The 22,529-nt window shown below is 39.1% G+C and overlaps 1 long non-coding RNA gene across 6 annotated transcripts in view; it reads right to left on the reverse strand.

The window, feature by feature from the left end:
* LOC107196190 overlaps positions 1–22,529 on the reverse strand; it is a 393,663-nt gene that overhangs the window by 306,046 nt on the left and 65,088 nt on the right. The window lies entirely within an intron of this gene.

Consider the following 22,529-nt stretch of genomic DNA (forward strand, 5'->3'; position numbering starts at 1 on the left):
CCTGTTGACTCAGAGCCCAGGCAGAGTGAGGCCAGGGGCATCAAAGCCATGGGGCTCGGAAATAAAGTGGAGAGAAGAGCTTGGCTCTGGCAGGTCAGCACCAGGAGAGGCATCTGCCAGACTGGGATCCTAGGAAGGCAGAGATTAGTCTGAGGGCATTTAGAGATGCTTTTCCTCCACCTTCACCTAGTGTCCTCACACACTGCATTCCTTGGACATCTTTCTGGCTTGCTGTCCGAGAGACTAAGCTTTGAACACATGGGACCAGACTTCATATTCTACCTGCTCCCATGACTTTCTAGCTGTGTGACTCTGGGTAATGCATTTAACCTCTCTGATCTTCTGTGTCCCATTCTTGCTTAATAACGATTCAATGAGATTATTTTGATGGGAGTTCTTAAAACAATGCCTACCACACAACGACCATTTAGAAATTAATGGTCATTCACTAGAAGATCTAGGCTTGAGACTCAGTTGTACCTTCTTAGGCAGGTCAATTAACTTAACAGATTTTTATTTTCTTCTCTGACAGCATGGAGGAGATGGGATGGAGGAATAAACTAAGATTTTGGATGTGAACGTGGTTTGTAAATTTTAAGGTGGAATTTTAAAGGAACCACGCAAATCCTCAAAAGTAAAATTTTTAATAATAATAATACTATCCAAGCATTAATATTGTGTGTGCCATGTGTCAGAGTCCCTTCTAAGCTCTTTACCTATCTTAATGCATAATCCTCATTCCATGGCTATGAGCTACTTACTTTATAATCTCCATTCAGTAGAATGGAAGAAACTGACAAGAAGAGGTTAAAGAACTTGTCTAAGGCAAAGCGACTATTAAAACTCAGGCAATCGAACTCTTTTTTCCTTTATTAATCTTCTATAATATCCATAAATATTTTCAAATTTAGATATACATTTTAAAATTGTCAAACACTCAGATTTGTGTTTTACTTAATGAACCAGATGGCTGGTTCTACGTATGCAGTAAGTGTAGCTACTGTGTGGCTTATCAAGATTTATATGTCTTTTGCTTTTTCACTGCGCAAATGTTAACTGAGTGCTTACAATGTGTTAGGCACCATGGTAGACACTGGCGGAAGAACAATGGCAAATTTCTTAAAATATTTATCATAGTTCCTCTGTCTACTAATTACAGAACACTTAGTCACTGCTTCATGCAACCTGGCCTGCTTCAACCTGGCTTCCAACACAATCACTCTAACTATATTCTCAAATGCCACATTCTAGTCACTTATATCAATGTGTGTGTGTGTGCATTTTCATCATACCAATTTTATTCAAAGTCTTTGTTTACCATCTTTTATTTAAAATTCTCCACTCACTCAGCTTAAATAATGACACGTTTCCCCTCTGGAGAGTAGTTTTCATTGACTCATTTTTCTCCTCAAGCCATTACACATAGAATATTCAATGACCCCCCACTCTGCCACAAAACCAAACCCTACGCCCTGACCTTCGGTGCCCTTCAAGATCAAATCTCATACTCTTTCTCTGGCTTTACCTCTCACTACCTCCTTCCTATGAAACCTTGGTCGTTCCTCATCCTTCACTTTTTGTCCTATCTCTGTGTGTTCGTTCATCCAGCTTGTTCTCAAAATCGACTAACTTCCTCGTTTGATTCAAGGTATCCTTCTCACTTAGGCTGAGCCCAAGCTAGAAGCATGTTTGTTTCCTTCTCCATACCCCAAGGGTAACTTCCCATGCCCCTCTCAAGACACTTACCATATTTTACCCTGAACTATAGACCATTCTACAGTTGTCCTTTAGCTGCTAGGAAGCTGTAAATGCCTTAGGGAATGGACTAGTCTTCATCATCATATTCATTCTCAACCTTAGCACAGGTTTGTACTCATGGTAGATATTCAGTAAGTGCTACTGGATGGTGGGTAGATGGATAAATGTATGGCCACATGCTCACATAACTCATAAACTAATCTTTCTACTAAGGTATACGTTCTATGACTTAGAATAACATTTGATTAAAATATCTTTATTGGCATTTGTTACCTGCTGCCAATATTTTAATTTTAGAAATTATTCTTAATGTTTACCAGTAGCAAAATTACCAGATAAAAGCTTTGGGGGGAAAAAGTGATCGTTGCTGGCGGCACTGGATTGGAGCTCCGGCCACACCTCCGCAAGCCCGCAACGCCTCTGTCTCCAACCCTGAACTAAGACGTGAAGGTAAACAGGGAGCTTCTTGTGTCCTTCTGGCTCTGGACGTGTCTAGATCTATACTGCATCCTCCTTGGGTAGTTTAGACCCAACACATGATATTTCTTCAAACAAGGAAATAAATATTAGGAAGGACATTCCATCATACGCCATTAACAGCATTATTTATTTGCCATGGTGGCTGGGAATAAAGCAGGTTTCACGCTTGCCAGTGGGCTGCTGTAGAGGAAATTCTGAAAAGGGTATTAATGAAAGAAGAAAATGCCAGCCACCAATAGTCCCTGCCAAGCCTAAATTTCTAGAACTGTGTGTGAGACTCTGAATTATGCTGAACAGTGGTTCTCGGGAGATACGCACAAAGACACATATCCACATGTGTATATACATACAGACATATACATATGCATATACATGTGTGTGTATGTGCACATATACACACGTCCACCTGTATATGGATTGTATGTACATGTGTATATATACATATATGCACATATGCATATTTGTACGTGTGTGTATTATAACACATGCAAAAAATAGGAGCTTTAAAGGAGCAAAAAAAATAATACAGAAGACAGAGAAGTGTGGTAGACGTGGAGAGAACACCATTCGGTTGACATAAAACAGTTTTTCCATTTATGTGCTGAAAAACCAAATGAAATGGACCCTATTTATCATGACTCTGCTGGTGAAGTTTAGCTCTGTACTTGTCAACAAGGAGCGCAGAGCAAATAACAGAGAAGAAATATGGATAAGCAATAAATATATTTTCTATCGTGTCCTTTATTTTATCACTAAATTCTTCCCCAATAAAACAAAAATAATAAGAAATAAAAGCAAAGTAACCTTTTTTTCATTTTTCATAAAGACATTTGTTGAGAAAGGGACTTTAAGAGAGCCTTTGACTCACCTGCACTTACTCAATGTCAAGTCAAGGTGACAAGAGAACAAGGGACGAGTGGGAGAGGCATTCTACAGCGCGTCAAGATTCCAGGCCTCGTCTTTTTTGAAAAAGAAAATAAAAAGAACTGCCATAACTATCATCAGAAACAAGGTATGGGCCTTACCGGTGAGACTGTATTCAACTAATTTCTTCAGAAAAATGAAAAAGCTTGATTTGTTTGGACTTAGTGGCGTGGTTGAAGCGGCGGGGAGGGTGGGGGAGCGGGTACTAAGATGGCTAATAGTTCCATGTCCATCAGACGCAAGGCCTTTTACAAATGTCACCCCATGGATTCCTCAGAGGCAAAACCCTTTCCCCCCTTTTTAACATACGGGGCTATAGAAGACTGAGTTCTAAGTAATCAGCTTAAGGTCACCCAGTTAGTAATTGGTAGGCACAATATAAGTCCGGTACATCTGCCCCAAAGGCTATGCTCTGGGCTTCATAATAATATTCTTGAATTCATTTGTTACTTTATATTTCAATTTTAAAGTTATCATTTTGCCTCTTACAACAAATAAGAGATAACAAGGTTGAGGAATTATAACTTTAATTTCATAGATAGGTAAACTGAGCCTCAGGGAGTTTAAATTATTTGGCCAAATTCATTTTTAAGTGTAGCACCTAAGACAAAATATTCTGCTTCTGCTTTTAAAGCTAGTTCTGCTTGACACAGAGCAAACTGTATTTCACCAAACCTCCATATCAAGACATATGTTTTAATTCCTTAACATGTGGCCCTATTTTGAAATAACAGATAAGAATTATACACACACATATACACACACTCACACACACTCACACAGATACACATATCTGCACTATAGAGTTACTTTAATATATATTATATACTGAAATGTGTGATTTGTCATTAACACAAGATTCTCAAACTGTTACACTGTAGGAAAGCTGAATAAAAAATATCAGAAACTCCTTCTGCCAAAGAAAATTGCATAAATACAAAAAAACCCTAATAGCTGTACTCTGCAACAGTAATAGAGGCACGAGCTTGTCTTTGCTTGATTGGACTAAAACGGCATTTTAATAGAATAACCTTCAGTTGACATTTAGCTAACTACTATTTCACGGAATCATGTTTCATTATAAAATGAGAGCCAATCTTAGTAGTGATTGCAGCACTAGTTATTATAAAAATGTTTCTTATTTTATTCTTCCAATCAATACCAATCCAACTCCCATTTGAGGATTTGTTTTCCTGCTTCTGATTTGAAGAAATGAATAGGGGACAAGGGACATTCCAAAAGGCAAGATCCTGAGAAACGAGGTTGCTTTACCGTTCCAAAGAGCAGACACGTATGTTAGCACCTTTTTACTTAGAACCACCATTGGAAGCTAACTATTACTTCTCCTTAAATAAAAGAAGAAATTGAAATCAAATGCATCTAATGACTTTGCCAAGGCTGCAGAGCTTGTGTGTGGCCGAAATGAGTCCAAACTCAAATCTAGTCATGTCTTATCCACTGTATCCCTTCTTTATACTAGAACTTAATTTGACTTAACCAAAGCTGAGAAATTGAGAGAGGGAGGGAGGGGACGCTGGAGGCTTCTCCTGTCTCCCAGAGATATCCCTTGCCCTGTCTGGTCTCTGGATGCCCTGTAATAATGTCTACAGAAATGCAGTTGATCATATCTGATTCCTTCAGGTATCTTGTCACACCAATTTATTCAATAAATATTTATTGGGTACCAGAATATACCAGGCAATGTTCTAAATTCTGGAAATACGCAATAGTAAGCAAAAGAGGCAGAAAACCTTGCCTGACTATGTTTACAGTCTACTTACTGTTGATATCTGTGTCATAACTTCTAGTCCTAGGTAAGAAAGTCCCTGCCCCTGTGACCTCCTCGTCTCAACCCCAGGCCTCCATTTGTTTGGGAGATCGCTAAATCCGTGCAGATACCTTCTTCAATTGTGTGTAAACCACTTTCTATGCATCAGAATGCACTAATGTCTTGCTAAATACAAGGCCAGAGTTGCCGCAGGCTACGCCCTGATGAATAGAAAACACTATTCCTTCGAAGGGGATCAGTAGAAAATTGTACATAGACATCCCACTCCTTGCCCTTTGATCCCCGTTTCCCTGACGGACACCCAACCCAGAAGAGAGCTTTCTATGTCCCCTTCCTCTCTTCTCTGTTTTCTTATAGCATGTCCCTCTCATGTCTTATTTCAATCTCATGATCTAATCTTAACAGAAAGAAAGTATAGCTATCCAAAAGTATATATATCAAGTATTACAAAAATACTGTCTTTATTCAAAAATGATCCATCCATCTTCAAGTTCATCAAGGCCAGTTTAACAGGAGCCATGCATGAGGAGAACTTTAGGGCAAACACACAGCCATGTATGTGGTAGTTAAGGCAGCTGTAATAGCAAGGATGATGCCTAGTCTCTTTCTGCATAACAGAAGAGATGGGGGCATTATTCACCACCTCCGAAGACAATAGGAAACCTGTTAAGACAGTTGGCTCAGTTTAACATGCCGGCATTGATGTATTTGTGTAATATGTGATTGACCATGTCCATCTATCTTTCAAAAACTTGGCTGAGGATCAATCACATGAAGTGGTATTTGAAGCCACGGAGAGATTATCTCCAACGATGAGGTCTATGGTCCACGATAAGTTAGGAAGACAATGTTTCAGATGGAAAGAGAAGAAAAAGGAAACAAAATCTATACATTTCAACCAAAATGTAGGCTCAGAGATATTACACATGTGAGAGAATTTCAAACTATCCGTGGATGAACTGCTATGGGTGCTTTCTGAAATACTCACCACATTTACCTGTCATTGAAGTAAATTCATTAAAAAACAAAAGATACCCCAGGGTCAGAAGTCCTTTGCATAAACTAGTGGTGAGGGATAAAAAAGCATATTTGAGATATCTCTACAGGAGAGCGTAGAAATGTAGGCTTCCTGCAGAAATGAATAACTTTCTCGAACAAATTCTTTAAAGTCTGTGGCTATGCTTTATAGCATGAATTGAAGTGACACCCCATGGGAAAAACAGCACTTCCCAAGGGGGAGGGGACACCAACTTGCCCCTCCACTGGTTCTCAAACAGCTAAGCAATCAACTCTTCTGAAAAACAATCTCCAAAGATTTCTCCTTCAGATTTATCAGAGAACAATTAGTCACACTAGGACAGCCCGACAATTCAGAACGTGCGTCACTATAGAGTTATCAACTGGGGCTCATTTTCTACTATCAGTTTAACGAAATTACTTCTTTTTCACTCAATTTTATGTCAAGGTGTCTATTAGAAAAGTTGGTTCTGTAATTTTAAGAGCTTTCAAATTAAGAGCACTATAAATTTGCATAAGTGTCTCATGGGGAAGTAATGCGAAGGCAAGCTCTCTCCCTCCCACATAACCATATGCTGCTCATCCTTTATTCCCCAATCTAGTATTGCAGTACTTCATGTTCTCAACGTAAGGTCCAAATATTCAAGATGATACAACACAATCAGCTCTGGAAAACGAATTATGGAATGAGAGATAATCATACATTAAATTATCTCTAGGGTTTTGAAATGTAATCTACCATTCTGTGAAACATCACACATTTTTTCCTCCAAAATAAAAATATCCAAACAAGGAAAAATCATTTAAAATGTACTCATAAACCCTATTGCCCAAATAAACCTATGAGAGAATCTGTTTATCATTCATCCATTCATTCATTCATGTAATAACTAGAGCTGGGTTCAAATCCCAGCTCTGTCACTGGTCACATGTTGAGTTCCAGATACTCAGCTAGCCTGTGCAGAGAAATGCCTTTAAAAAACTTAAACAGTGACCCCAAGCAGCTTACAATCCAGTGTGAAGTTAGGCATGCAATTAATAATTACCAAGTGATTTACTGGATGATACTGATGCTGATGGTGATGATGATGTTGATGGTGAAGATGGTGAAGATGGTGAAGATGGTGAAGACGGTGATGGTGATGATAGTGATGGTGATGATGGTGATGATGATGATGGTGAAGATGGTGATGATAGTGATGGTGAGGGTGATGGTGGCAGATATATACACAAGGGAGCTCAGAAGAAGGAATAGGTAGGTCATAGAAGGCATTCTAGCAGAGCAGAAACTTGAAAAGGCCTTGATGGAGGAGCAGACTTCTAGGCAATTACAGAAAAGACGAGGTGCCACACAGGGAGAAGCCTTGGCAAGGCCTGAGAAGATGATGAGGCGAGTATGAGCTGGCCACGGGTGTGTTGTGTTTTGCCATACACCCCTCACTCGAGTGCTGACCTCTTTAGAGTCCTGCCCTTCTTTCCCCAAATCCCTACTGCAATCTTCAGCCTAAGACCATCCTGTACGTGAGACTTTGCCTGCCTGGCTTTCCTCATTCCTAGCTCAGATTTTAAGACTGCTTCCCCTAAAGAAAGGAATTATACAGATAATACTAAGATGTCTAAAAATTTTTTGGCAATGAATTAGAACTGCATTTATTTCTCACCTCTCTTCTCTACCAGCTGTGACACTGAGCATAAGTTTAACTTTCTGAGCCTGGGTTTGCTCATTTGCACAGTAAAGACTAAACTTATTGGGTCATTTGAAGATTGACTGGTCAATAAAGACTGAAAACAATTTCTACAACAAGAATATCTGAAGATAAATTTTTGGCAAATTTGATGTACATTTTTATAAACATTTAAAATATTTAAATGCATACTTATAGTAATTAAATTGTTATGCACTCATATAAAATAATGATTTATGTAACTAATGCTGGAATTTAAAATACTGCTTTTTCAACTCATTAAATACAACCTATTTTATTCTAATTGTTTACATACATATTCAACATCAGTACCTTCATCATCACTCAAGTCAAGTTTCAAGTCTTCTAACACCAATCACCAAAGCACATCATCCTCACTTACCTGAAATACAACACTTTTTATGCTATAATATCCTTGTATAATGCTGTCTCTGGAATTTTATCCCAGGATGCAAGTACCCATTTGCCTTCCCTGGATGTGCTATTAAAAATATCCAAAGTTTTAGTCCAGCTGGGTAGAGAAAAATCAAAATAAGGAATTGGAGAATGACAAAATTAAATTTAGAAACAAAGGGAAGGAAAGGAAGAGAAGGAAGAAGGGAGGGAGATCCCTGAAATATAGCTACATCTATAATGTTATTAATATAATTAGAAAATTATTGCAAATATAAAGTTAAACATGGAAGAGAAGATAAACGATATTCTAATTTAATACTAATAACACTGAATTTAAAACCCTAAGCCGTTCATTATGAAGAGGAAGTTAGGTGAGGGATTTAGAAGAAATAAAATAATACTAAGCGTTCATATTGCTCGGTAGACAATCAGATTTCCTTTTGTTCTTTTTTATGTTTTCAATCATAAATAAGCACGCACATATTTAAGGAAGAATACTTCTCCTTTTAAAACCACAAGTCATCTCACTCTACCTCATTTTCCTTTCCCCAGAGCAATCACTCTCAATTTTTTGAGCTGAATATTCTTATTTGCCTTCTTCAATCATGCTTTTACTACTATTACTTGCTTTTTCAGTTTTAGAGTTCATCTCTTGCCTTCTCCGTGGAAGATGATTTAGCTCTATTTCCATTGTTAGCCTCCAAAATGCACACACATTCTCCCTCTTCCTCTCTTTCTGTGAGTCTCACATAGGCTCACGTGTTTTTCATTACTCGCAGCCTCCCGACATGGTTAAATGCGTTCGCCTTATTGTAACCATGAAGTGCTATGCACAGGTAGTAAAGTGAGTTACCCTCCCCCACAAGGTTAACTTTTAGAAGAAGGCTCTTTCGGAAGCACTAGCTCGAACTGGAACAGACTGTAATCCCATCACCCTCCAGGAAGTGTCGGCTCACCCACAAGCCTGGAGAAAGGAGGCTCACGAGATGGACTACATCCCTGTGGTGGAAGTTGATCTCGGAGCACAGCTGATGTTGGGCACTCGCGCATCTTCTCCCACCTCCACGAGGCATTCTGAATCCCCCTCACCCTCAAGCTGTAATCTTGGAATGTTCTGGTGGCTTACCCTGATGGTGTGATCCAAATCTTAACCCCCTTAACCCCTGATTGGTAGTCATATCCTCCTGGGGTGTGGGTGGCTGCGCATATCCATCCACGGTTACAACGGGACAGGTGTGCACCAGAAGGTACCTGAGAAGGTCATCTGAGTTCCTCATTTACTTCTCCCTGCCATCATGTGTAAGCAGCCCTATCTTTTCCCCTCGATAAGGGTCACTTGCTCCTGCTGGTCTCAGGGCACAAAGAATCTAAAATACGCTGGTAGCAGAGATAAATTATAATTCAATGGGTCCTTTGCTTTATCTGTTGGTCTCTTTTGAGATTAAAATCTCCAGCCCAGCAGAGCTCAGAGTTGAGGAAACAGCAAAAACAAAATCCTCTAGTGCGTCACTGCAGATGATGGTTAACGGGGCCCTTCCCTTCCTGCTTCCATATCCTGGTTCGGCCCAGCAGAGCTCAGAGTTGAGGAAACAGCAAGAACAAATCCTCTAGTGGGTCACTGCAGATGATGGTTAGCGGGGCCCTTCCCTTCCTGCTTCCATATCCTGGTTCTTGGACCCGTATGCCCATCCTTGTGTGGTCAGGGTCATGTAAAGGTCTCTGATTTAATAGTATAACTCTACCCTAAAGAACAGCTTCCCATCTTCTGGAGTGTTTTCTGGGAACTAGTACTTCAGTTATACAGCTAGAAGGCTGTTCTAGTGTTCTAGGAAGCCAGTTGCTTTGAGATGACATTGTACATGACATGTCCGGTGGACCCAAGGGCAGGGCAATGGGCATGCTCTCATGCCTCGTTCACTAATAAGTTCCCTGGTGGGATGCTAAGCTGTGTGGAACTCAGGGCTATGGATCAGGCATTCCACAAGGACCTGGATAGTGGTAATAGCTAAGACACTGCAGGCAAGAAAAGAAATCTATACCTGAAATAGACGAATGGCTAATTGAAGGTGGAAGGGACCTGATGTCAAATTGCCACCAAATGGCTAGATGGTCCCTCTGAAGAATAGTGCCACATAGGGTTTTGGGCTCAATGTTCATCTCTGTTGCTGAAAATTGGACAATTCAGAGGCAGCGACAGCTGGGTCAGCCTTAGTAATGCTTGAACCCGTACATGGCCTCCATCTCTGCCTCCGTGACACTACAGCCGTGTGCCCATCATGCCAAATCCAATGATCAAATGTTAACCGATTGAATAATTTTGTCTCTGTTATTTGCCAGCACCTCTTTCTAGTAGGTAGTTGCGGTAAATAACCAGTACGTAATTCTTCATCTTTCTTCTCCCCTATTCTGGAGACTTGAGCTGTGTTCACACACAACTATAATAAACACCCAATATCTGGAGAATGATCATTGATTCTATTGCTCGTCTGACACTTTGCTTGGCACTGACAGGTCTATACCCTATCTTAAGCATATAATTTATAGCAAAATTTATAACAAAGAAATCTTCTGTTGTAGGCGTTTAAAAGGGAAGGAATCCTGTAGGTTAGCACTAAATATTTCTTGAGTTGTACAACCAGTTAAAGCCACTTCTCAGTATGACTCACAGTTACAACTTAATGACAACTATCTCCAGATCCTTAACTAATTACCTTTTAAGTACTCATTTCTCACAACAAAGAGAGAAAAATCTATCCGTTTGTATGACTGGGAATCTCATGGAAATAAAATATTAAACGTGAATTCTTTTAAGAGCTTCTAAATAGGAGCTGCAGGGGTCCCGTTTGGTCAAAACTCAGCTGTCACCCCTTCCTCTGTTCTCACTGTTCCCTGGACATTCCTGTGCTTATTTCTCACATCTCTGTCACTTTCTATTAAGTGATAGTGTCTTTGAGGAATCCTGAAGTATCACCGGGGCTCAGTGGAGGCTGGATAGCACTTGGTTCTAAACGCTGTGTTTCGTCGATGAATTAAAGCACTGCCTTTTGATAGTGTAACAGGAGTGTCACAAAAAGCAGGTCGGAAAAGGAGAAAACAATTACAAGTAAAATGACATTGTCTTGACATAGAATTCTGTCAGTCTTTGAAATCATTTCAAGAATAGGAGCAGGTGGTGACGTCACCAACTCTTAAGATACCTCATAAATCAGTGACATAAGCAGCAAATGAGGAAAAATCCATCCCGCTACTGGAAACCAGGGCAGGGTGACACTACACAGAGATTTTTATCAGAGGTGATAAGGAGCAGTATAACAGTGCTTACACAACGAAGATGTGTGTTTCTCACTCACATAGCCGTCCAAGCATATGCATTCCAGATGTGCTATACCGTTGCACATTGTCAGAACCCAGGCTTATTCGATCTCTTTTTTCTGCCACCCTTAATATTCTCCCATGTCACGTCTAAGGTGACTCTTCTAGCAGGAAGAGAAAAGAAAAGGACTATATGCTTCCCTTTCCCTTTAAAGCCATGATATCACACATGCCACATCTCTTTCCCCTACCTTTTCCCTGAATCTAATCACATGGTCAAAACCAACGGGGAGGGAAGATGGTTGATGTTTTCTTTAGCTGGTCAGGTACATGACCAGATAAAACATCTATATGTATACAAAAAAAAAAAAGAGAGAGAGAGAGTTATTGAGGAAAAGCTAATAGTCTGTGCTGTAATACAGTTTGGACATAATCAGATTAATGTAAAAGGAATAGTAACTCCTTTTGTATGAAGAGGTCATACCGTATCCTGGAAAAAAAAAAAATGGACAAGAACTTAACAAAACCACTGCTATCGAAATTGGAAGGTCTAGTAGAGAAGGTAGAATGGACTTGTGACCCACGAGAACTCCTGGCAAGGTGCTGGCAGCTCTGACGACAGAGGCCACAGAGATCAGAAAGTCCACAGCAGCATCTGTGGGTGTCGGGAAAAGAGAACTACCTAGGAGTGGGTTTCAACAAAACGGCAAAGCAATTACCTGGGCCGGAGGAAGTTGTGGCATCAGCTTCCCTTTTCATCCCCACCATCCACCTGTTCCCCTTCACTGAATCTCAGAAATGGCTAAATGAATGTAGAGTAAATGGCAACTCTTTCTTTATCTCCTCATAAAGGGGTCTGCGAGAATCAGACAGGAAGCTCGCTGCCAGGACTCATTTCACCCTACACAATCTATACAAAGGCAGCAGAGCTCTCTCTTTGTGAAGATGAGCAAAAAGAGAGAACTGTTGAGACATATGAAAGACACTGCCTTTGAAAAGAAAGAGAACTGTCTCGAGAAAGTGCTGAATGGATGTCAGCAGAACAGATTTGCTGCAAGAAAGAATATCTTTGAAAATATCTCTATTTTGTTTTTAATGACTTAGAGAAGACATATATCACTAAACGACTAGAAAGTCGTCATTACGAGGGCACGATCTAAGACCAGGAAGGATTACGCGAGGATTAAGCAGAATCGCTGAATCGAAAACTGCGATGTAGGTAGTAACTGAATACAATGAAAGAACAAATTAGTGAAGAAAAGAACTAGCCTAATAAATTATTCTATATGTCAAAATAAAAAAAAAAAGAGATGAAAACAAAGAGAGAAAAGATTAAAATAATGCATGAAGATGCAAGAGTGTTTAACATGTGTTTAACATAACACTTCACATTTCGAAAGGTCATCCAAAGACCAAGAAAAATAAGTAGAAAGAGATACACTCATACCTATACTCAATAGCATCTTTACTTTTCAAAAATAAAAGAGAAAAACACCCACATGTACCCACTCAGAATAAGGAAGAAGAGGAAGAGGGAGGGCGGGAGAAAGGAAATAAAAGAAAATGTCTTTGAACCTCTAATAAATACAGACAAGTTCAAAAATGTCAAAGCCTGTAACCTTGTTCACTTGTCTACAGCACCTAGGAGGTGCCAGCAGATAGTAAGTTCTCAATAAATGGGTTAAATAAATGAAATTTTAGTATTTGAAGTGAACAAACTTTGGAATCCACAATTGTACAGCAAGCCATATTGTTGTCCTGTTCTGAGAAAAACAGGAAGACGATCTCATAAGCAAATTCAGAGAGCACACGTCGCTCCCACGCGCTTTGTGAAAAACATACTCAGCTCTGCATGGCAGTTCCCTGCGAAATGAGTGGAAGAATGGACATCAAGATACAGCGGCATCACGGTATTAACAACCGATAATGAGAAATTAAACTAAACGTACAGGAAGTCTAAACAGTATTGTTAAAGTTTGTATACTCGCGGCAAATGAGGAAACACTTTCTTCAAAGAACTATAAATAAAAATAATATGTAGTTAAATGCTGATAATGTTAACATCATAATTACATAATTTAAAATACACGTTTATTCTAAATCTAGGTTTTAAGTCTCAGATAATGTCAACAAAAATTGGAATGTGGGTTAAAAAGTAGCAGAATAAAACCATGCTGACTACATGCATAATTTTTCATTGTGGATAATTTCAAAAAATGTTACGAGTCATAATTTTTAAAAGTGAATTTACAAGGAAAGATGTGAACGGAGGGACTGCAGTTTGCCTAAGCTTGTACTCAGATGCCCAGAACGCACGCTGGGCACGGCTTCACCCCTGTCCTTTCTCGGTCCAGATGCCTGCCTTTCTGCGGCTAGCTTGTCAAAACGGATTTCAGAAAAATTTCATGGTGCACCAGGAACTGAGAAAGTTCCTACCTACCCTGAAATTTGCATCCCTTCACTGGTAGCCATGCAAGTAAAGGATTCCGGCATCCGGCATCCAGCCCAGGGATTCTTGCTGCCTACCCCAACCCTCCCGCCCGCCCACAGACACCTCAGGCTCACACCCACAGCATTCCGCGAGCCTGGGGCCATCAACAGCTGCTTTGTATTGTGCTTTCAGAGTTCAAGTTGGTGTTAAGGGACTTTTTGGCATTACTCCTCTGTTATGACATTTTGACTCATGTGGACCTGAGATTACCCACATGGAGATTTTTGGCCAGGCCCTCGCAGTTTCCAGCCAGGGTTTACAAACACAGTTGGGAAAAGATGCTCTTCCCAGAGGTGTGCATGGATTATCCCAGCAGGAGTAAGCATAGGACTAAGGAAGCTTCCAGCTCACTAGTTCTAGCTAGAGGCCCTGAATCTGAATCTGAAAGCCTTCTCTTGTGTGTAAATTCACTTATATTTGCATGCTGGGGTGAGCATGTGGGTGGGTGGGGGGTCCCCAGGAATTCATAACTCTTCACATCTTATAACAAAGCCACCCTGTGAAGGACCAACTCAGCAGGACCTAGAAATGTATCCATGGTCCCCATCCTGCCTCCCACGCAGCATTCTCGCTCCCTGAATCACTTCTCAGACGAAGGCGAAGGCGGCAATGAGGAACTGTTGAAAAGCCACTGTACTCCCTCGCCTCTGTTTGCTTTTCACACCTTTCCTGCTTTGAGGGGGATGTAAAGGAGCCGCTTCTGAGCACTGGGCTCCATTGAGGAGCAAAAGTAAACAGGAAGGGAGAAGGTTCACAGAATTCTTTGTAACCTGTATGTGAAATTATGTCAACAGGATGCTGAGAACAAGCTCTGTCGAGGAAATTCCACAACTGGATGATGAAAATGTGTTGGTACCCGAACTCACTCACTCACTCACTCACTCATTCCTGGAGAGGCCCGGATGGCTTGCTTTGATCTAAGGACCAAATTACAAAGAAGCTTAGAAGGAGAGAGTTTAGAAATGAAAAAAAATAAAAAGTTCCTAATGAGTGAGACCGTTGCTTGGGGGCAGCTGGACTGGGCTTCCACCTGAGGAGGAGCAATCAAGTCACAGGTCCAGACTTTCTTTTGATTTAGGTTTAGAGTTTAGCTCCCGGGAGAAGTGATATACGTTAGTTTGTCAACAGCATTTAGAAATGTTTAAAATTTTTCTGGAAGGGGACTAACTTCAGTCTCAGAAAGAGCCCATCCAAGTTAATAAAGAGATACAGGGGCAAAAGATTCTCTCCCTCCTCTTCCTTCACCTACCCCAGGAAACCTTCCCTCGTGGGAATACTTCAACTCCCCCCTCAGTCTTTCTCAGAGACATCAAAGGACGCTGTATTAGGTTTAATCGTTTACGATTGGAATTTGTCTTTATGAAAACACCGGGCTGTGTAATTTATGGAAATCAGGCATGCAGGCATCTCCATTGTGCTAAGAGGCATTATAATACAGTAGGGTTGCAACAGATCTCATGATACACGAAAATACTTTGTGTCTAAATACTGCCCAGAGGCTGGAGGGGGATTTAAAATCCCACTGGTCATCACGAGGGGACATTTCAAGAATAACCTAGTTTTGTTTTGTTTTGTTTTTTTTTGTTTAATGGAGGAAGGAAGCACCTTTTTATATTTGTTGCATTTTTTGGCCTGCAGACTACATGACACATCGCTTTATGTTAAGGGGGATTCCAGTGTGCTGTGTTTCTTTGCAAATAAAAGGCAGGGTTACAAATGCTTCAGATAACGCTGTCTTAGGGTAATTTTCATTCCTTTGAGCTAGAAAGTCTAACAATTCTGAAAAATATTAGAAATTAGAAAATCAAATTTTCAGAGATGTCTGGATGATTCCTTTTTCTCTTTAATAAAGTATTACTCAGCATGAACTTTGCGAGTGAAAAAAATTGGGGGTTGAAACATTTGGTCTGCTATGTTAAATTTGAAAGAAATGTATTTCTTTTTCTTGACTCCACGTTTCTTGGAAAAAACTCTTCTCTGAAGGTTTTAGAAATAAAAGTCAGCAACAATAATAATCATGATAGTTGGTAATAATAAAAATAGCTTTCCTGTACGCATGCCATTTGTTTTTCAAATGCTAGCCACATATATTTATTAGTTGATTAAAGTACTTTCAAGTGCCTGAAAATTTGGTCTAATTTGCCTATACAATATTTTGTCTCAGCCAGTCACAATTGGCCAGCGTAGGAGTGGTTTTTCACCAGCAAATATTGTCCTGTCAGGAATCCAGTGACATTTTAGCAGGTGTTGCTCTGGCTTTCTGGAACTGCATAAAGAAATTCCAGCACCCTGACATGTGCTGAAGGCTCCGTGGAACCGCTCAAAGACTGCACACTACTTAATAGCTGGTTGCATCATTTTTTCCTGCTAATGACACTGTGAACATGCAATATCTGATTAAAAAGGAGAAATGGGGATTAACTTTGATTATTTGGAAAGAATGTGGCTGCATATCACATAACTTCCTAAAACTGGCTTTAAAAAAAAAACTGGCTGCAAATCACTGAAAAACATGAAACCCAGTGGAAAACTGGATCAGATGTGCCATATTTATAGCCATAGAAATAAACACATTTCAAATTCTGTTTGTTGGAGGTCTTATTTTGGAACAAGAAAAATAGTGCTCCTTTTGAAATGGGAACCCTGCCATCTAGTGGGTATTTTTGGTATCACATCACAGGTCAATTTTTGACAAATAGGTAACTGGACTCTCAAATACAGTATTTTATTACTCACTCCACTTCATTTTATCCAACAACACTTTTTCAATCTGTATTGCCATTTATCCAATGGATACCTTTTAAATTATTCACAATTAGTCTGTAAAATAAATTCTATGTCATTTTCTAGCTAATTATTCCTTTGCCTGGAGGCCAAATTTCAGTGGCTCACAAAAAATGCTTTCTTTTGTTTTACTTTTGATTTTGGCTTTCTCTCAAGAAAAAATAATCCAGAGGTAGGTAATAATATTCTAAGTCATTTTCGTGCTTCATTGAGTCTTTAACTTTACTTTTGAATTTCCTAATAAACAGTTCACTTAGTTTTTATTATTATTATTAGTTTCACGTACACAGTACATTGGTTACACATTTACATAGTTCATTTAGTTGTTTAAAAATCATAGCACTATGTATGTTAAAATTCATTTTCTAAATTTGCTTTTAAAAAAATTTTTTTAACAAATTAGTAAAGGACTATCACTTCACTAAAGAAAACCACACAACTGGGAAAAATTATTGTCCTATTATATTAAAATATTATCTTCAAATAGTAAGGATTCATTTACATGCTTATTCAACAAATGCATTTTGGATCCCTATTAAGTGTCAAGCCCGGGACACTACAATTAATAGCATGTAGTGCTTCCTGTCTTCAAGAGCACCTGGGTACCAGCGTCGGCACACATACGGACAAATAATGGTGTCTATCATGGATGCTCTGATAGAAGCAGGTACATAATGCACAGCAGAAACTGGTAAGCTCAGTAGTTATGCTGATCTGAGAAGGTTTCACAGAAGGAGAGATACACTTGATCTGCACAGGAAGGATGAGGGGACGTGTCCCAAGTTTGACGACTGGGTGGAGGGCATTTGGGGAGGAGGAACAGCACAGAGGGTCAGAATCGTGGAGTATCTTGATGTGATCAAGAAGAGGAAAAGCTTAGTGTGATCGGGGTATGTGTTTAGAGGTGCTATTCAATTAATTAAACCAGGAGGCTATTAGACTGAGGTGGCTCTAATACCATGACAGCTTATATAAGCAAACCCAAATCCAAGTCTGTAAATAAATGCCTCAAGGCTGTGAAATCAAAATGCTAAGGAAAACCAATTGCATGAGCCAATTCCTTAAAGTAAATATCTATCTCTAGAGACAGAGGTAGAGATAAACATATATCCTATTTCTTTAAGTTGAGCAAATCTGCTCATATAACAAGGTCAGTAAAGCAAATAACCATCATCACTGCGGTGCTTTTGGAGGTCCATCCCCACCCAGGACTCTCTTTGGGTCATTTTATTTCACTCCAATTTCCTCCCTGCTCTTCACACTTCACTTTCTTCCATGCATTACTTCATTACTACCCCTTTGATTTAGCGATAATACCAGAATTCCTCAAGTTTGACTTTCGAAGATCCACCAGTGTGTGTGTGTGTGTGTCTGTCACTCTTTCTCTACACACACACACACACACACACACACACACACACACACACACACACACTTATTTTCCTGTGATAGGCAGTGTCTTGACCCCACAAGACACATCCACAGGACTAAGGCACTTATTCTCTAGAATGAGAGTAAAAATGCCTTCCATACAGGCTTGCAGTGAGGATTAAATGATATATTATGTGTAACCTACAGGGAAGGAGCAAAAGTCAGGCAGCTGCGCTATTTTACTATTATTATGAGGCTTTAACAGCTAGGACAGGAAGCAAGGCAAAAATGGGTCAGACTTAGGAACTAAATTTTCTAGTCTCTGTTCTCTGCCTGATGAGGATTCTGGTGACAGCCTTCAGAGCTCCTACCCTTCTTGTAGATCCTTCCTCTAATTGGTAATAGAAACCTTTCATAGGTCCTAACTCCTGATGTCGTGACTGCTTATCCAAAAACAATACAGCTCTTGAGATTTCTCCAACTGCAGGCAAGGATATACACATCACCTGGACATAAATAACTGCAATCTTGTGGCAAATGTCACCAAGTTACTTACTACATGCAGCCTTCATCAGTCCCTCTCTGAACGTGAACCTGACATGGCTTTTGAAAGTCTATGAGAAAAAAATGTCAAAATCTTTAGCTGGATATTCCAGGCCATGCTCAACTTGGCCTCAATCTATCTTTCCTTCCCATTTCCCTTGACTCATAAACACAAACTCTGCTTCTTATCTAACTCAATCCACATAGTTCTTTTTAATGTACTTTCCTTGCTAAATACCTTTAATTAAGCGATGTGGCAGCTTCCCCACTCACTCTGAGTGGCTTGACCATATCACGTGTACCCTTTAAAGGACACCGTGAGTCCTTTTTACTCTGTGAAGCACGGTGGCATCCTCAAACACAATGATCTCGGGAATCCTATGGCAGTTACTCTTCTGCCTTGGAACATCTTAAATGACATTCGGAAATCAAATTTACTTTGAGTATTCATTAAGTGGTAGAACTACGCAAGGTCTGGGACACGGGTATTGATATGTTACACAACACTTCAACTCAAACCAGTGAGCAGACACATATTTAACTATAATGTTTTTGGAGATGAAAATTAAGATCTCTTTTGTGGAAAATGTATGTACGTGCAGCTGAGGAATGGAAGCGACGCAGATGTCTTTCGACGGGTAAATGGTAAAGCCGTCCACGTGGCACAACCGCATCATGAAACACCACACAGTAACAACAAGGAACAAAGCCCTGATCTAAACACTGACTTAGATAGCAAGAGAATTATGCCGATTGAAAACAACAGCCTAAAAAGATTATATTCTATGATTCCACTTATATAGCATTCTTGAAATGACAGAATTATGAAGAAAGAGAACAGATTAGTGGTTGCCACGAATTGGGTTTTGCCTTGGAGTCAGAAGACTCCAAGAGGAACACTGACATAAAAAATATAAGCTACAGACTTTCTTACATATTCCCTTATTATATTTGACTATGCACATATGTTATAGTTTTCTTAGAATACGTGAAGATGAGTTGGTCCTAGGTAAATAGAAAATTCGCCAATTAAAAATACAGGCAATGATGAGCTCCAGGAAAAATTTAAAAGTTTTCAAAAAATGAGTTCTAACATATATACTTTGGCACACCAGTGAATAATATTGATACAATCATAATACCATAAACATTAAATATTGATGCAACCAATTTGCTATAACTATATTATGTCAATGAATGAAGAGCAGCGTTTGAAGAAATGATGAGGAGAAAAATAAGCGTTTTACAAGAACCAAACCTTTGCCTTTCATTACAGAAAGACATTAAATGATGTCTAATCTTGGAAAGTTTCGATCCAGCAATAGAAACATGTTATTAGGTGATGTGACGTTAAATACTATAAGAAAAGAACAAAACTTTTGAAAGTTATTTCCCCTAAGAAGGAGAAAGCCAGGTTTGTTTTCAGTTTAAAAAATATCTAATGCTATTTTAATCAGAAAACCATCAGAATTATTAAACTTTTAAAAATTATGAACAAGTATTAATATATAAATATAAAACTAATCATTTAAGATCATATTCTTTGAAACCATTAATAGCAATGCTATAACCTAGATAAAAGAAATAATCAGAAATGCAAACACAAATGTATTAAGATACTTCTCAAAGAGTTCATAATAAAGATTGAAAATAATCTAAATGTCCTCCATAACTTTGAAAAGCATAAGCCAGTAAAATGTTTGCAAAGAACATTAATAGATTAAAAAATCCACACATTTGGTTAATGCTATGTAGTAAAAAGAAATGTATAAATGATATCGATCTAGTGTAAACACAAGTATGACACAACTATGCATCTGTGTATAAACAGAGGGAAAAGATTTAAAGGAAATAACTAACATTTTAATAGTTGTCAAGTCTGATGATAATTTTTGCTAATTCTTTTCTGAATTTTGCAAATTTTTCAAATTTCTAAATACCTTCCTTTTATAATCTGAAAACAAATATTTAGTCTTCAAAAACAAATCAATCAATTGTCTTTAATAAGTTTAGAGTGTAGGATTTTAAGTAGGATCCCTTTGATGTGGTGCCGCCTTCACTGTCATGTGGACAAGAATCATCTCTGCTTTTTATACCTACAGCATGGACTGCCCAGCAGGAGCTCAGGGAACACCTGTGAAGCCCAAACCGGAAGCCCTTCTGGGTACAGATTTCTGAAGACCCGTGTGGTCATGGCTCCCAGCTCCCAGAATGATAACCCTTCCGGTAAACATACCTATGCCACGTCCACATGTCCTCACTATAAAAGCAGCATTATATTTTACACTGCAGAACTTCATCTTTTTTTTTTTTTAATATATTTTTCAAATTAGACCTGCTCATTTGTGGTGAAGCCTTAGAGCAGCTCCTGATCAGACTGCCTCATAACCACAGGAAATTGTTTGAGCAGTGTGTTGTTAATTTGCTGATCATGTATAACATCGATTGTATGTGATAGAGCAAGCCAAGTTTGGGTACTAAAAAGCTCCAGGAAAAATATAATCAGAAAGAAGTGACAGCACACTAGACCAACCCTAGAACAAAGCAATTAATGTCAAGTCTGCTGAGAGGTACACATGAGCCCAACTGGGCAAAGGGAATATGATCTATTTTCAAAACTTAAGTCAAGTGCCATGACATCGCTTTGAATTTTTGAGTCAGAATCATGCTTTGATTGACTGAAGGTATATATACTCGATAATTATGGTCGTTGTCAGAGAAAGGCAGACATGATACCGTTCAAGAACAAAGTCAATGCCAAGTTGACTGATTTAACTAAGTCTTCAAATGTGATTGGAAGTTGAGTGAAAATGATTGAACTTTCCGCCCTTGCACCTGCAGCACACAAACCTGTCTACATTTTCACAACGTATCATTTTAAAAAGTTTCTTTTTTGTGTCAATACAGGTGAATCTGAATTTGTATAAAAGATGCATTCTTATGGCCATATGATTGTCTAAAAACTGAGGCAAGCTTTCTCCCAACTCCAAGGATCATGCCAGAGAAATATTCCACAGGATAAAAATATTCATCCCCAAATCTTTTTAAAAATAAAATATTAAGCAAATATTTAATGCACCTATATGCACCAAACATTGTGAGAGGTACTGTCATTTGAATACAATAATTGATATTAATATGACTCGCAGGTTCAAACATCGGGTCTGCCACTTTGTAAATTTTGTAAGTCAGGCAATTTACATAACCTCTAAGTAGGACAAAAATATAACTTGTCATCTAAAGGTGAACTTTTTGACTTTGAAAGGGACATTTTTGTCTGCCGAGAAAACAGGTGTAAGTCAAGACTGTCCTGGCAAAGCAGGGTATACGGTCCCCTACCTCTAAGACTTTCTCTTTCTGTAAATTGGCGCAGTATCCCTAAAGGTGACGAGAGGACCGTTAGAGGTGACGGGCATAGAAGCACCCGCCAGAGTACTTGCACGCGGCGGTCTCTCACTGACTAGTCGCTCTTTCTCTTCATGTTCTAATTCTCTTTCCCCAGAATTTACAGGGGGAAACATTCAAGACAAAACTCATTTCATAAGCTCGTTCCACAAGATCTTTTTTCTTTCAGTCTTGTCTGAATCTGCTTTTCCAGATTCACTTTCATCATATTTTTATACCAATTTTCCAAACATGCATAACCATGCTGAAACACACATGTACACACACATTCCATATTCTACATCATATGATCAGTATGAACCTGACTTACTAGGTTTCTCACTTTCTTAGAACAAAATAAGCTTTTTCATGGATTTAAGCCTATCTCTGTAATGCTTACCCTGTCTTGAATTACCAATTCCTTTTTCTTTATCTAGCAGTCTTTTTTTTTAATTTCAAGATCTAGCTAAAATCTAACTTCCTTTCTGAGAGCTATCAGTAAACATTTTCTATTTAACCAACTATTCCACACCTTAGGGACTCATGATTCTGTGGATCAGCAGTTTGGGTAGGG

This window comes from Pteropus alecto, unplaced genomic scaffold, assembly GCF_000325575.1.
Source record: "Pteropus alecto unplaced genomic scaffold, ASM32557v1 scaffold5, whole genome shotgun sequence".
NCBI classification, from domain to species: Eukaryota; Metazoa; Chordata; class Mammalia; order Chiroptera; family Pteropodidae; genus Pteropus; species Pteropus alecto.